Below are 13,851 nucleotides of genomic sequence, written 5' to 3'. Positions count from 1 at the left end.
CGCAATCAGTTATAATCCCGCCTGGCCTCCGGTCCCAAGCAAACTCCCTTCGGACATTCCAAAATTCGAAGGGAAGAGTGGTGAGGACCCAGGCGACCACGTAACCACATTCCATCTGTGGTGCTCATCCAACTCCCTCATCGATGATTCGATTAGGTTGAGACTCTTTCAGCGCACCTTGACTGGTAATGCGGCCAAGTGGTATATAGAGTTTCCAGGGGACAGCTTCACATCATTCGCTGACTTGGCCAACATTTTCTTAAATCACTTTCAGTTGCCTGTCCGCTATGACGCCGGAACTGAACTTCTTGCCACCTTTCGTCAGGATAAGGCTACTCACATTTCCGATCACATTCAAGAATGGAGACGGAGAAAGAGGCTCATTAAAGCCGAAATTCCTCCGGAATACCGTCTCGAGTGGTTTTTGAAGTCTTTACAACCCGAGATCTCCAAGGATGTCTCCATGTCTGGGGTCTATTCTGAGGAGCAAGCCATTTTTAGGGCCCAGCAATTAGAATTGATCTACTTTCAGTCTGGGATCCTACAAAAGTACGTGCCAGATGCTCCTGGATCTAAGGTTGATTTAGCTAAGCCGAAGCCAGGTCCGCACGTGGATGGTATCGTTGGGTCAGTAGACACAACTACAGTGAACTTGTTGAATCAATTGCAGCAGTTGTCTTTGCAAACTGCTTCTAACAACCAAGTCACATTGTCTAATCCTCTCGCTTCCCAAACTTCTTCAATTAATGCCGTCCAATCCGATAACCCCAAAGGAAATCAAAGTTCCAATAGGAAAAAGAAAGGATGTGGTAAGAAGAAGAACATGGATGGGAAGCCCGATGCAAATAAATCCGGTAACAACGCTGGTGGTGGTAAAGGTGAGTCGAGAAAGAAAGTTAAGTTTCCTTGCAAATTATGCAGTGGAGACCATCTAACTCATCTCTGCCCTAGGATTGAAGACGCTCAGCGCTTGTTAGGACAGCAAGGGACTTCTAGTTCGCAAGCTGTGTTAACTAACCCGTTTCCCCAAGGGCAGCAACTTCTTGCTGGCGCGAGTTTAAATCTTGGTACCTCCACAGGGGGCAACCAGGAAGGGGACAAGTCATCAAATGTGTTCATGATGGGTGCTCACGCAATTTGACCACACGGTCACGCGATTATGGTGAAGGTGAAGCTTCCAAGGGTAAATCAGTTCCTGAAACTAACAACCCGATTCATATTGAGTGACCTTCTGTCGAGACTATACATCGGGTACCGAAAGGTTCCGCAAAACGCGCGACTATCAACCCTAATATTAGGGCAGCCCAAAATTACTCCATTGTTGAGGATCTGGCCCAGAGTCCATGTGCTATGTCCACGTTAGAGGTTCTCCAGTCATGTCCTGCTCAACGAAGTGCCTTGCTATCGGCAATGGGGGCAGTAGATCCAAATAATTCCTTAGCTCTCACTTTTGATATGAATAATGTCAAAAAGAGACTTCCTCATCATATGGCTTTCCAGATAAAGTCTACCTACCAGAAAACGAATATTTTTCGAACGGTTGTAGATGAGGGAGCTTCCACGTGTGTCATGTCTATGTCATGCTGGAAGGCCATTGGATCACCTTCGGTTGTTCCTTCACCCACCCTATTGACAACATTTGATGGTCATTCTCATAGGCCATACGGGATTATCCCGGCTTTTCCTATATGTGTTGGAGGAAAGGTCGTTAATATTGAATTAGAGGTCATAGACGCTAACCTAGACTATAATCTCCTATTAGGAAGGAACTGGGTATACGAGATGGATGTCGTGGTTTCGACTATGTTTCGTGTCATTTGCTTTCCTCATGAGGGGAAAATCGTTAAGGTTGACCAATTGGACTATTGTCCAGTTGATCCTCAAGCAAACTCTGACTCTACTATTCCTTTAGTGGGTAACCCCCGTCCGCCAATTGAGAATTTAGGAGTAGGGATGTATTCCTCATTGATGGGTACGTTTAATCATCCCCCTCCTACAGCTGGTATAGATACAATTTCATCCTCCAGGGATCCTTTACGGAGAGAATTTTTCCAAACTCCTTATTCTTCGAATCCTGGAACCTTAGCTTCATCTGTGACCACATCAGGTGACGAAGAGGTGGGTGGAATAGAATCTCTTATATCTGCAGTAGAGCTTAGATGTGAATCTATAGATAACTCTGTAGATAACCATTCTACTTCTTCCTCTAGGAAGGAGATAGATGGTGATGTGGCTCATTTTCGGACCCTTGATTCCACCTCTGCATCAGATTGCTTGGATATTGTTTTTCCATCGGACGAAGCGATATTCGAAGCAATGACGGCTGTAGATCGACCGTTGGAGGATTTACATCATCGGTTACACTTTCATTCCCCTGTGCATGAAGTCGAATCTCGGTCCTCCAGTTCGACTAGTGATGTTTGTACTGTCCCTTTGGCTCCAACACATTTATTTGCCAAAGAGAGTATATTGATTGGTTCGATCATCGTAACTATAAACATCCCTAGGAGTCAGTTGGCGGAGCCCCCTGATGGGCTATACCTAAAAGAAGTACTTTGCTTAGCTCAGGTTGGGCAATGACTTCTTTGTACTTTATGTATATATTTATACATATATCGTCGAGCGTTTTCTGATATCAGTGCTTTTTGGTCTGTTCAGGCAGGTGCTGATGGATGATTTGGTCTATTTTGGGGTTCGCCGATGGTGCTAGTCGAAAAACTCGGAATCTTGCTTCCGCAGCTTGGGTACTTTATTATCCAACTGGTCAATTGATGGTATCGAGAGGTGTGTGTATTGGTCCTGCTTCAAACAATATGGCCGAGTATACATCTGTTATCAATTTATTATCCAAGGCAATCTCTTATGGGATCGACTCGTTGGTAGTATATCTTGATTCTCAATTGATAGTGTCTCAATTAAATAACATTTATCGGGTTAGGGATCCATTATTATATCGCCAATATTTAACGGTGAGGTTGTTGCAAAGATCATTTATTTACATTAATTATTTGCACATTCCAAGATCTCAAAATTGGTTAGCTGATTCTATCGCTAATCAAGCATTAGACTGGCATATCAATCATTCATCATCATAAAATCATACATCAAAAAGTCAAACTGTATATATATATATATATATATATATATATATATATATATATATATATATATATATATATATATATATATATATATATATATGTCATAAAGCGCCTCGAGTGTACATATGTGTGTCCAAAAATATACAAAATTGGGACTCAAATGCTCATAATCATGTCAGGCATATCTAATGCCTCGGCTCAGGATGAGCGTCTAAGTATGTCACTATAGCATTGGCCACGCGCCGAAAGACGTGAACCCAGTCACGTGGCATTCCAACCACATGACGCTGCATATCCGGAGGAAGATCCTCTATCTCGGCCATCGGTACTCGGCAGCTCAGTCTCACCAAGTGTCGCTGGACGTTGTTTAGGGTCCGTTCTGTATCGGCAGCCGCCTCTTCGGCTCCTTGGCCACACCGTCCATGCCGCGGGAATCCATCTGGTCGTACAGTCCCAATGTCTGGAACATGATCATCATATTAGTCATTTGAATCTCATCAAAAAAAATATATATATTTTTCAAAATTCATCATTATATTTGAAAAATCCAAAAAAGCATAAAATAATAAAAAATTCCTACCAATCTCGCCCCATGCTGCATCCGGTGGTAACACTAGATTAGGATCTCCTTAGAAATCCAGCCCAGCATAGGGGTAGTCATCCACGGCGATGATCTGCTGCTCCCACCAGGTAAAGGAGTCATCGTCAAATGAATTCCTTGGGACTTCCCCACCCCCAAGACGTTTCATCAGGTCAGCCCACAGGCCCATGCGTGGATCACGTGGGGTACTGATGACAACTGCTACCCTGGGGCGGAGTGCGGGAACCTTCTCGAAGAAGAAAGTGCACAGGATGGTTCCAAACCCAAAGTTCTTGGTATGTCCCCTCCTGATAGAAGTGAGTTGTTCCTTCATGTTGGCCAGAAGAGGAGTACACCAGTCAAACACAGTAGTGAGACAGTCCACTGCCACGCTCATGGTTACCCGCGACGCCTGATGTAGTGAGGATGATCCGTTCACTCGAGCTATGGTGAACAAGATTATACTGAGTGACAAACTCACCACATGTGGGATAGAGATCTGGCTCCCGACCTTCTGATGACCCGGGCAGTAAATCTGTACATAGTCATCTACACTGAGGCTATTCCGTGTCTTGCCCCGGCAATGTACTACCTCTCCCCTTCGGGAAAGGCCCGTGATAAAATATATGTCTTCCACTTCTATCCTGAGTGGCATCTGATCAATCACAAATGCTTCCTCATCGACATCCCAATAATCAATGAGCCTCTCGAGCAGACGCTTGTTTGCTTTCATATTTGGCAATTTGAAGAATTTAAGCAACCTGCATCCCCTAGGGCATCTAATGCTTCATCATTGCCCATGACTTCATTATCCACGGCTGAGTGCTCTCTTTCACGCCATGTGATAGTCATCCTGGAAGAAAAAATCATTTTCATCCGTTAGTTTTGTTTATAAAAATAGTTTGTTGCGCACACGCGGGTTCCTATATACACAGTCGCGTATAGGTCCGTCGTATACGCGAGTTCAATATTGCCAACCCGCGTGTACGCCGCAAAGGAATTTTTTGCAAAAATCCAACGGTAAAACATCAACTAAAATTCCTAAAAACTATCACAATTAATTGCAAGACAAGTTTAAGGCTTACCTGGAAGTTTTCGGCAAGTTTGAATGGTTGAATTGGTCACAGGGAAGTTTTCTCCTTTTGCTCCATGATTTCTGCTCTCCAAGTCAAATGGTGAAAATGGTGAGTCCAAAATGCCTTTTATAAGTTTTGAAAATGCAAAATTTTTTCAAAATTTTATTTTGTTTGGCCTCATGTGACTTTTAACTTGGGAGCTTGGAATGCCAAGTTTGGTTTGTTTTTCAGGACATTTTGGACATTTTTCGACAGTTCGAGACGGTTCCATGACCGCTGACCCGTCATGGCAGGTATCGTGTTTTCACTGGCATATAGGTTAGGGACACCATTTTTCCGTTGCATTATGCATATTAGCCTCCATGTGACCGATACATCTGTCGTAGGGTCCACCCCATCGTGTTATGGTTCGTAAGCCATTTTCACTCGCTAATTCTTTAAATCATGACACGATGGTAGAGCCATCCTTTACATGGGCATCGTAGTTAGCACCTCACTGACATTTGTTGCCCATGCTGCTTCGTTTTGAGTAGGCTCGGGAGTCCTCTGTAGTCCCGCCATGACTTATGCGTTGAAGACTCATTCCTCTTTGCTTCTTCACTTCGTTCTGGCCTTATACCCTAGAGGCTCCTATGTGTGTCGAGTTGTACTTCTGCATTGCATGTTGACCGTTTGCACCTTTTGGCCTAGAGCTGGCTTCACTTGGACTCGTGTTTAAGCCAACTTTTGACCATGACGTCTGCAAAATCAACCTTGCATACCTTTGACTTCTGCAGCTTGACATACACTGATCCGTGGAAGGAACATACCTCTGAGTATCACTGACCAGTTTTCACCTCCCTGCATTGAGCATAGGAACGTTCCTTTCCCAGGAACTAGATCATCTATTTCACTGACACTCGTTCTTTCCATTGTACCATAGCATTCTTTTATTCTTTTTCCGGCTTAACAGAAAAAGACAAAAAAAATTAAATATTTCAAAAACAGCGGGAACAGGGACATTATTTCCATTTATTGTTGGCAGCTAGAGTCAGTCGTGTCGCCCTTGAACAAGGCACTCAAAACAAAGTCTCCTCCGCATGGGTGGGATTTAGTTTGACTTAGGTATGCCATAACCTTGTTATTGAGTCAGTTCTCCCCCGATTGGTTATCTCTTCCAATCATATGGAGGGTTCGTTCGTGCCTCCTACATGGCGAACTTATACAGAGTCATCATATGCTGCCACATAGTCACATTGAGTCGTGCTTTTGTTCAAGGGAAGTTAGCCTGAGTCGGCCTCTCTGCGGTGTCTCTTGACTCATTTTTCAGTCGGCCATCCCTATTTTTCAGTATCATGTCTATCATCACATCAGCTATATTGGTCCTTTACTCGTGCCAGTTCGACAGTGGGAAACCATAATTGTCTCCTGATCGATAGATTCTTACAGGTGTTCGACTTCAGCTCATCTATTCACAGTTGTTAGATTGTACTGGGTACCTTGACGCTCATTATCATTATCGGTGAGTAGTCTCACATTTGTTAACGGTATACATCAATAACCAGTAATCAAACGATTTCTCACATGGTCGACTTCATATCATTTACTCCCATGGTGTAGAAATGTACCACGGCGGTCGGTGAAGACCTCAGGTTGTATTAGCATTCATTGGTTCACTTGACAGTTGCTCCTGTTGCTGCTAGTTGATACCACTCCACCTTATATGTTGCAGTCAGTCATGGCGACATTCTATATGCTGGCACCTGAGTTTGCAGTGTATTACCATCCTATTCCATCATGTTCAGTTGGTACCTTTTGGGATCAGTCTTTGATAGCAGTGATCCTTTTCATCTTTCAGCATCATTGACAGTCTTATATGTGATATTCAGACATGTACTTGCTCATTATGATCAGATGATCCATTATGTATCTTCCTGTCATTTATACTTGTATACTTAGTGGATCCGCTTGTACTTGATATGCGGACATGCTTTACTTTTTCTGAGCATGGGTATGCCCGCCTCAGACAGTGTTTCTTTCTGATCTCCTTTTGGTGGCTTGGCAGGCTGAATTCTGGTGAAGTCGTCCTCGGTTTCTCGACAGACTTCCTTTCCATGTACTTACATAATATATTTCAGCCATCATGTTCCCCTTCTGACCTCATATATTAGGGGGCATCTGTTATAGCTCCAGATCTCACTCTTATGGTTTGTGATGCTGCACTTATGGCCTAGGGCAACCCCTCCTTCCAGACCTGGTCTTAAAATTTAAAAAACAGTGTTTTATCCCTTATACGCGACATTGCCCTGAGTTAAACGCGTGTACATGTGGGTCTGTGTATACCCAACCCGCGTGTATGTATTAAAACACTTAAAAAAATAAATAATTCCTTGTTTTCGGGCAGAGATCGCGGGTTTTACCTGCTGATCACCTATTAGTGCCCGTGGCCCAACTGTTCCCAACCAACTCCTAACTAAAAACCTACTTTGGAGATGGTATAAAAAGACATCAAAGGGAAGGCCTAAGGGGGAGAGAGAAAAGAGAGCAAGATTATTATGCTGAGATTTTCCCCTTAGACCAGGCCTGAAGTCCTTGGTGCCTTCTGCACTTCCCCCACTTTGCATAGGAAACCCTTGTTTCCATGTGTATTGGTGATCATTCATCCTTTATATCACCATTGAGTAAGACTTGGAAGGAGCTCTTGTTGGAGGCTTGAGGCTGGAACAACTCCGGGAGGAAGCTTTGCTTGGAGCCTGCTGAAGGTGTTTCAGGTGAAATCTTTCCGTTATATGTACTTTACTTGCCTTTATATAAAGAAACACGTCTTGGTTCCCGAAACAATCTTTCTTTATGCTCATGAGATTCTTGTTTTAAATTCTTATGCAAGTAGGTACTTAAAGATTTTTATAACTAACTTTATAGCATGAAGATGGTTTATGTATAAATATTTGTCTATGTACTGTTGTGTTATTTGATTTGTTTGTTTTACAGGTCAAAGGAGAAGAAGGGAACTCCAAGAAGGGTTTGGACCCTAAAGGCCTTCTCGAACGTAGGACCTTAGGTACGTACCCTCAACATTAGAATTTGCTTACAGTAAAGATAATGGATGTGCATGTGTTTCCTTGAATAAGCAATTTTCAGTCTGGTAGAGTCTTAACCCAAAGGACCCTAGGGGTACTTTCCCCTCAACCAGAATTGGCGACTCCGCTGGGGATCAACACTTTTGTTGTTCCTAGTTTGGATAGTCTTCAAGCCAATCAAGGCTCAGCCCCTCTGTTTGCTGGCTCTGACTGTCTGATCTGTTCTTAAACTCTAAGCTTTTCCAGTTTTTGCAGTCTGTATTTTTTATTTTTCTTGAAAATCTTCAGATATGTTGTTTTTCTGGATTACAGAAGCGTATATACGCAAGTTGAACTAAGTGAACCCGCGTATACGCAGGTTTCCTTAGTTACAGTCGCGTGTACACGCATTCTGCACATCACTGCAGGCGCGTATATTATATAATTTTCAAGATTTGTAAATTTTCTTTTTGCTGAATGTTTGTCTGGTTGTTTGGGTCAGTTTGAAGCAGTCATTTTCCAGTAACAGTCCTCTGTTTAACAGGGGGCATCTTGTTCTGAACTCTCTCTAGTTATAAGGAGTATTAGTCTTGTTTTCGTTGATTGCAAGCGTCATTGTTTTTTGACACACAAGATTTCTGGTTAAGAATCATGACTGCTATGTTTTGGCAGAGTAGGAAGATTGGATTCAATCTTTGTGTTCATTTTGTTTCGGTGACCCTTTTGTTTGCTTAACGAAACCATTTTTGTGACAATTTGCTCCTTCGTTTCGGGAAAGTTGCTTGTTACCATTTTCTTGAAACTTGTCTTTTTATCTTTTGGACTTTCATTACTGCTTTTGATTGTCAAGAGCGATTTCAAACGCATTTATTTTTGTTGGGTTTTCATCATTTGAAAGGTGTCAATTCGCAAAAGTTTTTGTTTGCCTATTCATCAATCATTGGTGTCAGTATTTTTGAGAGCATTCTTTGAAAAAGACTTTTTGGCTTGATTGAAAGAAAATCTTTTGAAAGTTTTGAGTTTCGCTTTCTTAAACTTGCTTTTCATTTGATTTCCATTTTTTTTGCGAAGTGAAAGTGCTTTGTGTTTATCTTAGAACTTGTTTTTATTGTTTGGACGAAATGATTAGTAACACATCATCTTCTATCTAAGCATTTTAGTGGCAAGACAAATTTGATAAGGCAGCAACTTTCCTTCTTGGTTTTTAGAGTAGTCTTTAAATCTTGCATCCACATATAGTTCTTGCATCCGGATAGATTTGCATCTCTTTTTAGGCATATATAGTTTTGTTAGTTTTTGTGAGTGTGGAGTCTGAAAAGAAAAGGAAAATTTGTTTACATTAGAAGTACCTCTGAACCTCATAGAAATTGCTCTTCATCGAAAACAAAAAGTGCATGTGCATGTAGCTAAGTTTTATTAATTTCTTTTGCGTCCATAAAAACACCACAAGTTTCATCTCCATTACCTTGTGACTTAAAGAACAGCCTAATAAAATCAAGCGCTAATTAAAATCCACTAGAACTTTTTGTTTTAGTTAGTTACACCAACAAGTTTAGGATTTTAGGGCCTTGGATTAGGCGAGTGGAGAGTTAACTCTCCAAGGCCACATAAAACGTCAAACATAAGAGTCTGAATAACGAGAGAAAATCCAATAGCGTTAGGAAGACCAGGAAAGCTCTGGATCTGGGAGTTAAGCACGAGGGTCTGTGAAGACAGGGAAGAGAGATACCCCCTCTCCTACTTGTCCGAACTTACCTCACGACTGTTCCACCTGGCTTCTGAGACGAGTTGGTACCCATAGTTTCCTCTCCTAGGGATCTACACAGGTGGCTGCGGAGGGGAATCCAGTGGCACCTAGGGTCGATGTTGTATCACTCTCGACAGTACTACTGGAGGGCACCCTTGCGAAGCTTGGGGGCCTGCACCGGCGCAGGCTGTTGTTAGGAGGTCAGCGTAACTTCCTCTGATACCTTCGCCGATAGGACTGGGCCCTCATCATCCCAGACTATCTTCGGAAGGCCCCTTATTTCACTTTCTCGTATTTTGGTGTCCGGTCCTAATCACCCGGAGTGGAAATACTTGGAAGTTGTTTTACTGGCTGTATCTTTAGGGACTTTATAGTGTGTGCTCTGTGCTCCTAGTTGGCCTAGATTTCAATTTTTTGAGTCTTTAGTTAGATCATAAAAAAAAATTCAAAGTGGCTGACCAATCTCCAAGACGGTCTCGAAGACTTCGTGGTCTCTTGACACCAAGTTTAGAGCCTTCTCCTAGAAGGCACAAAGGCAATATTACCGGTGGGGTCCGTCCCACGCCGGTTGACGCATCGGGGATTGATCCTCCTCTCGGGGACACTAGCGTCCAAGCAAGGCCTGGCACTTCTGAGCAAGAGAGGGACACTCCAGTCCTTTCTCGAGTTCGCTTTCAAACGAAGAATAACATAGAGGTAGAAGAATTCTCAGAGTCGTTAGGGGCTCCGAATTCTCCCCTATCATCTAGTCATCCAGACGTATTGCAATACGTTGGGCCTCCGTCTCATAGACCATCAAGTCCAGGTTACGCTACGCGCTTACCATTCATGACCACTACTGGAAGCATGGCTTCTACGAGTGCTGCGACTATGCAAACCCCTACATCGGTGCAAGGGGGAGGAACCATTTCCATCCCCTCTGCTTCCTTGTTCAGATCTTTTGCTAGCACATCTTTAGTTGGGTCTACCTCCATTGCGTCCACGAGTGGAAATTCCCAAACCAATGATTTTGGTACTGGACTCTTCCCTTTTGGCACCCAACCACAGGGTATTCCATCGGTTCCATTTAGTGCCGCTACGTCCATAATGGGCGGATCGGCTTCATTCTAGGGTTTTCCTTTCGGAAGTGGTCATATACCACATTCCAACCCGACGGTAGGATCCATGCCTTTTTCTTCTATAGGACAAAGCAACAATCCTCTCCAAGGTTGGAATAACCCTGGGGTTAGTAGCGTGGGAACTGGGAATTCGTTTAGCGGCCAACAAGGGAATAGGCCGTACTCCACGGTTAGCATGTTTCAAAATATTCCTCCCCTTGCTTTGGCTTGGAACCCATATCAGGGGTTATCAACTCCTTACCATTCTTTAGGAGGAAACTTTGCGGGTTATGGAGGTTATACGGTAGGAGTTGGTCAAACTCCGAATTTTGCTGGACCACAAGGCTTGCCTTTTGGTTCAACCGGTTCTACTGGTCACTTTGGGTAGCCTGGTGCCTCCCAAATTCCAGGACAATCTTTTCAGAGCTTTGTGAGTTCTGCCCAGTCTGGGTGGAATCCCCTAGGTCCTCCTAGGCTTCCGTTTCTAGCAACGTTAAACTTGCCAGATCTCACTAAGTTAACAAATGACCCAATCAGGTATAATCCGGCCTGGCCTTCGGTCCCAACCAAACTCCATTCGGACATTCCAAAATTCGAAGGGAAGAGTGGTGAGGACCCAGGTGACCATGTAACCACATTCCATCTGTGGTGCTCATCCAACTCCCTCATCGATGATTCGATTAGGTTGAGACTCTTTCATTGCACCTTGACTGGTAATGCAGCCAAGTGGTATATAGAGTTGCGAGGGGGCAGCTTCACATCGTTCGCTGACTTGGCCAACATCTTCTTAAATCACTTTCAGTTGCCTGTCCACTATGACGCCGAAACTGAACTTCTGGCCACCTTTCGTCAGGATAAGGCTACTCACATTTACGATCACATTCAGGAATGGAGACGGAGAAAGAGGCTCATTAAAGCTGAAATTCCTCCGGAATACCGTCTCGAGTGGTTTTTGAAGTCTTTACAACACGAGATCTCCAAGGATGTCTCCATGTCTGGGGTCTATTCTGAGGAGCAAGCCATTTTTAGGGCCCAGCAATTAGAATTGATCTACTCTCAGTCTGGGATCCTACAAAAGTACTTGCTAGATGCTCCTGGATCTAAGGTTGATTTAGCTAAGCCGAAGCCAGGTCCGCACGCGGATGGTATCGTTGGGTTAGTAGACACAACTACAGTGAACTTGTTGAATCAATTGCAGCAGTTGTCTTTGCAAACTGCTTCTAACAACCAAGTCACATTGTCTAATCCTCCCGCTTCCCAAACTTCTTCAATTAATGTCGTCCAATCTGATAACCCCAAAGGAAATCAAAGTTCCAATGGGAAAAAGAAAGGACATGGTAAGAAGAAGAACTCGGATGGGAAGCCCGATGCAAATAAATCCGGTAACAACGCTGGTGGTGGTAAAGGTGAGTCGAGAAAGAAAGGTAAGTTTCCTTGCAAATTATGCAGTGGAGACCATCTAACTCATCTCTGCCCTAGGATTGAAGACGCTCAGCGCTTGTTAGGACAGCAAGGGACTTCTAGTTCGCAAGCTGTGTTAACTAACCCGTTTCCCCAAGGGCAGCAACTTCTTGCTGGCGCGAGTTTAAATCCTGGTAGCTCCGCAGGGGGCAACCAGGAAGGGGACAAGCCATCAAATGTGTTCATGATGGGTGCTCACGCTAATGTGACCACACGGTCACGCGATTATGGTGAAGGTGAAAATTCCAAGGGTAAATCAGTTCTCGAAACTAACAATCCGCTTCATATTGATCGACCTTCTGTCGAGACTATACCTCGGGTACTGAAAGGTTCCGCAAAACACGCGACTATCAACCCTAATATTAGGGCAGCCCAGAATTACTCCATTGTTGAGGATCTGGTCCAAAGTCCATGTGCTATGTCCGCGTTAGAGGTTCTCCAGTCATGTCCTGCTCAACGAAGTGCCTTGCTATCGGCAATGGGGGCAGTAGATCCAAGTAATTCCTTAGCTCTCACTTTTGATATGAATAATGTCAAAAAGAGAGTTCCTCATCATATGGCTTTCCAGATAAAGTCTACCTACCAGAAAATGAATATTTTTTGGATGGTTGTAGATGAGGGAGCTTCCACGTGTGTCATGTCTATGTCATGCTGGAAGGCCATTGGATCACCGTCGGTTGTTCCTTCACCCACCCTACTGACAGCATTTGATGGTCATTCTCATAGGCCATACGGGATTATCCCGGCTTTTCCTGTATGTGTTGGAGGAAAGGTCATTAATATTGAAGTAGAGGTCATAGACGCTAACCTAGACTATAATCTCCTATTAGGAAGGAACTGGGTATATGAGATGGATGTCGTGGTTTCGACTCTGTTTCGTGTCATTTTCTTTCCTCATGAGGGGAAAATCATTAAGGTTGACCAATTGGACTATTGTCCAGTTGATCCTCAAGCACTCTGACTCTACTATTCCTTTAGTGGTTAACCCTCGTCCGCCGACTGAGAATTTAGGAGTAGGGATGTATTCCTCATTGATGGGTATGTTTAACCTTCCCCCTCCTACAACTGGTATAGATACAATTTCATCCTCCAGGGATCCTTTACGGAGAGAGTTTGTCCAGACTCCTTATTCTTCAAATCCTGGAATCTTAGCTTCATCTATGACCACATCAGGTGACGACGAGGTGGGTGGAATAGAATCTCTTATATCTGCAGTAGAGCTTAGATGTGAATCTATAGATAACTCTGCAGATAACCATTCTACTTCTTCCTCTAGGAAGGAGATAGATGGTGATGTGGCTCATTTTCGGACCCTTGATTCCACCTCTGCATCAGATTTCTCGGATATTGTTTTTCCATCGGAGGAAGCGATATTCGAAGAAATGACGGCTGTAGATCGACCGTTGGAGGATTTACATCATCAGTTACACTTTCATTCCCCTGTGCATGAAGTCGAATCTCGGTCCTCCAGTTCGACTAGTGATGTTTGTACGGTCCCTTTGGCTCCAACACATTTATTTGCCAAAGAGAGCATATTGATTGGTTCGATCATCGTACCTATAAACATCCCTAGGAGTCAGTTGGCGGAGCCCCCTGATGGGCTCTACCTAAAAGAAGTTCTTTGCTTAGCTCAGGCTGGGCAATGAATTCTTTGTACTTTATGTATATATTTATACATATATCGTCGAGCATTTTCTGATATCAGTGCTTTTTGGTCTGCTGTGGCAGGTGCTGATGGATGATTTGGTCTA

General features: G+C 43.6%; 1 pseudogene; it reads left to right on the top strand.

The window, feature by feature from the left end:
• The window catches only part of LOC149212973 (polygalacturonate 4-alpha-galacturonosyltransferase-like), a 79,251-nt pseudogene that overhangs the window by 11,699 nt on the left and 53,701 nt on the right, over window positions 1–13,851 (top strand).

Source organism: Pinus tabuliformis, chromosome 1_1 (genome assembly GCF_031772625.1).
Source record: "Pinus tabuliformis cultivar Carrire ecotype Pingquan chromosome 1_1, CPIR1, whole genome shotgun sequence".
NCBI lineage: Eukaryota > Viridiplantae > Streptophyta > Pinopsida > Pinales > Pinaceae > Pinus > Pinus tabuliformis.
The sequence above is the reverse complement of the archived record's forward strand: the minus strand, read 5'-3'. Positions and strand labels throughout refer to the sequence as shown.